Source organism: Palaemon carinicauda, chromosome 16 (assembly GCF_036898095.1).
Source record: "Palaemon carinicauda isolate YSFRI2023 chromosome 16, ASM3689809v2, whole genome shotgun sequence".
In the NCBI taxonomy this organism is placed as follows: Eukaryota; Metazoa; Arthropoda; class Malacostraca; order Decapoda; family Palaemonidae; genus Palaemon; species Palaemon carinicauda.
Window position 1 is genome coordinate 70,044,125 of NC_090740.1, and position 3,871 is coordinate 70,047,995.

General features: G+C 31.4%; 1 long non-coding RNA gene across 1 annotated transcript; it reads right to left on the reverse strand.

Annotated features, from left to right (window-relative positions):
* Positions 1–288: 288 nt before the first annotated feature.
* LOC137655062 (uncharacterized) lies at positions 289–3,415 on the reverse strand. Its single transcript, XR_011046795.1, has 3 exons — positions 3,358–3,415; positions 1,864–1,977; positions 289–539 (listed from the first exon to the last, which is right to left on the reverse strand). It is a non-coding gene; the product is annotated as an uncharacterized lncRNA (long non-coding RNA).
* Positions 3,416–3,871: the final 456 nt, after the last annotated feature.

A 3,871-nucleotide genomic window follows, 5' to 3' on the forward strand; every position in this document is an offset into this window, starting at 1 on the left:
AAGGTAGGAGCCGATATAGCCCCAGGACTTGTGCAGAAGAGCGTGCTACTTGAAACACCCCGTATAGTAAGGATAGTGTTGGACTCCTAAGGAAACTGGATGCAACCCGGAACCCCATACTATAAACCACCAGTCTCTGCAGACTGCTATCTACAATACACACACACACACACATATATATATATATATATATATATATATATATATATATATATATATATATATATATATACTGTTGGGCCTATACTTTCTATGAGTAATTTCCGAGAGACGTTTGCCAGAAAAAATATGAACCATTACAACCCACTACTTTACTTTTGGTAATCCCAAATGACTTTCTCACCCTTATTGCTAAATGCAAGTGCCCAAGTAACCAGTTTGGAAACTGCACAGTTTCTCGTTGTGTGCCACATACTGCAGAAGGGGCAGGGTAGACTCAGACACAGTGTCGTAACAGGACGCTGTCACACTGCTGCGGCTGTACTCGGAAGGCCTCAGATCCCAGAACCAGATGCCTCCGCACGAACGACATTGTAGCTCTTCAATAAAAATTATATTATTCTTTATTATCTTGAACTTCAATAAAAATATTAATCTCTATTATCTTGAACTTCAATAAAAATATTAATCTTTATTATTTTGAACTTCAATGAAAATCATATTTATCATTCTAGACTTAATTGTATAATAGAACTTTTAATAAAAATATCCATCTTTACTATCTTGGACTTAATTATATACTAGAACTTCAATAAAAGTATTAGTCTTTATTCCTGGACCTAACTATATACTAGAACTTCAATAAAAATATCCATATTTATTAACCTAGATTTAATTATATACTAGAACTTTAATTGAAATATTAATATTTAGTATCTTGGACTTAATTACATATTAGAACTACAATAGAAATATTAATCTTTATTATCTTTGACTTAATTATATATTAGAACTTTAATTAAAATATTAATATTTAATATTAGGACTTAATTACATATTAGAACTACAATTAAAACATCAATATTTGTTATCTTGGACTTAATTTTAAACAAGAATTTAAAAAAAAAATATCAATCTTTATTATCTTGGACTTAATTATAGACTAGATATTTATTATATAAAAATTGTCTGGTGAACATGTATTTATTAAAATTGTAAATATTAGTGATATAAGTAAATATAAACATATGTTAGCGAATAGAGGAAAAACAGCAAACTCATTATGGACCTAATGATCAATATTATTATATGAAATAAGAATTGACTTCGATACACGTATATAATGAAAGACTAAATATAACAAAATGTGAACGTATTATTATTATTATTATTATTATTATTATTACTTGCTAAGCTACAGCCCTAGTTAGAGAAGAATGATGCTATAAGCCCAAGGGTTCCAGGAGGGGAAATAGCCCAGCGAGGAAAGGAAATAAGGAAAAACTACAAGAGAAGTATAAGAAATATAACATTAAAATAAATCTTTCATCTGTAAACTATAAAAAATTGAAAATAACAGGAGGCTAAAAACTTCAAAATAACAAGAGGAAGAAAAACTGTAGTTTAAACGGCTGTTTTAGATATCTAATTACAGTGTGAATTAGAAACTATAAAACATTTTTCTAATAAAAAGGAAATCTGATTGAAAGGGGAATTAGTATTATTAAAATGATAAGCTCTCCTGGACGAAAAAATTAATTTTGTGATAAAAAATGTCAATTAATACCTGTAATATAATTCTATTTTCATTCAAAGGCAAATTTCCGAGAAGAGGAAGTATGTCAATTTCCATGATTTTTTTTTATGCGATAAAATTAGTGATTTGTTTCACGTAAAATGTAAAAATCTCTTATTCCTACCTACCTGATTCCCAAATGAACTTGGTGAAATTCCCCTCCACCATTGGTCTGAACGGACACATTGGGATGTGATCGAAGTATTTTTCGTTGAACGTTAAGTGGATCCTTATTTTGCTACCTAAAAAGCAGAAAGATTATATATGTTCCTTTTCTTCAACATAAAGAAATTTATATAAAGGGGTGGCTCCAGAAAAGAACAGAAGTCACTGCCACATGCATTCTTTAACTACTGAATTGTGTACAGTCTAAAAGATGAAAGATTATATATGTTCCTTTTCTTCAACATAAAACCCTTTCCAAAAAAAAGGGTGGCTCCAGAAAAGAACACAAGTCACTGCCACATCCATTCTTTAACTACTGACTTGTGTACTGTCTAAAAAGAAGAAAGATAATAAATGTCCCCTTTTTTTACCATAAAGCTATTTCCATGAAAGAGTGGCTCCAGAAAAGAACACAAGTCACTGCCAAATACATTCTTTAATTACTGACTTGTGTACTACCTAAAATGAAAGATAATATATGTTCCTTTTCTTCAACATAAAGCCATTTCCATAAAAGGGTGGCTCTAGAAAGGAATACAACAGTCACTGCCACATCCATTATTTAACTACTGAATGTGGATACACCGATGTGAAGTAAAAACGTGCATAGAATTAGTGGTTTCGTACACATTGACAACTCATCGGCAGCACGTCAAACCTCCCACACACATTGTCGTACATGAAGCAGACATTCTTGTACTTCCTGAATATTAAGGCCTTTGTTTCCAATAAATCTTTTATTGCACCAATTCAACCAAAATATGCTTTTCTCTCTTATACACCATCCCAGCATTTCATTACATTACTATTGTCCATTCTCTAGGATCCATCTTTTCACAGATTAACTTTTACCACTTCAAATCTCCACATTTCCCACCCTATACATTCTCTTTAGATCTAATACTAAGGCAAACATTCATCTCAACAGCTTCGAAATTTTCCTTTATTTGCATTCAACATCCACACTTCATTTCCATATACACATACAATAAAAAAAAATACCAAACATACAACATCAATAAATGCAGCCATTTCTAGTCCACTGCAGGACAAAGACCTCAGACATGTCCTTATTCCTGTCTGAGAAGGCTCAGACATGTCCTTAGTCATGTCTGGGGTTTGGCCATTTTCATCATCACACTGACTAACTGCAGATTGGTGATTGTGGGAAACTTGAGTCTGATCGCTCACAGCAAACCAACTTAGTAAAGGGGAACCCTGCCTAGTACAGTTTTGCTGATCATGGCGATACACAAACCCTTTCATCACGTTAAGGTGTCCCTACACATACACATATACATGTAAAACAAAACGCCAATCCACATTTTCTTAGGGCGCCAAAAACAGTATGCCAGATGAATGATAATTTCCACTAGCATTGTATAATAATTCCAAAATTGAATGATAAAAGGTTAAAGATAACATTAATTGTCGACTTATATTTCTGTTACACTCACCTCCATATCCGGAGCCCTCCAGGTGGCTGTTTGAATCTGTCAGTGAAGAGACTACCTTGAAATTGATATTGATAATTAGCAAGATGACTACTTATCACAACGCAGCTTATACTTAATCAGTGGTAAATTAATATGAATTATATCTAACTGGTTTATTCTAAACAACTGGTAATTGATTAGGAATAAATGTATCTTGAATCAGTATGAAAAATAACTTTTTTATTGAATCGCACCAATTTCTCTTCCTTACACGTTGCATAAAAATAACCCAAGTTACAATGAAGATGACAAAATATATTGCAAATGTTTACATAGTTATATTGTATACTTATGGAATAACAAAATATTTACAGAAAGTAAAAAAAAAAAAAAGGATTTGTGAAACTGAGAAAAAGCATGCGTTATTATTATTATTATTATTATTATTATTATTATTATTATTATTATTATTATTATTATTATTATTATTATTACTAACCTTCAACCCTAGGTGGAAAAGCAGAATGCTATAAAC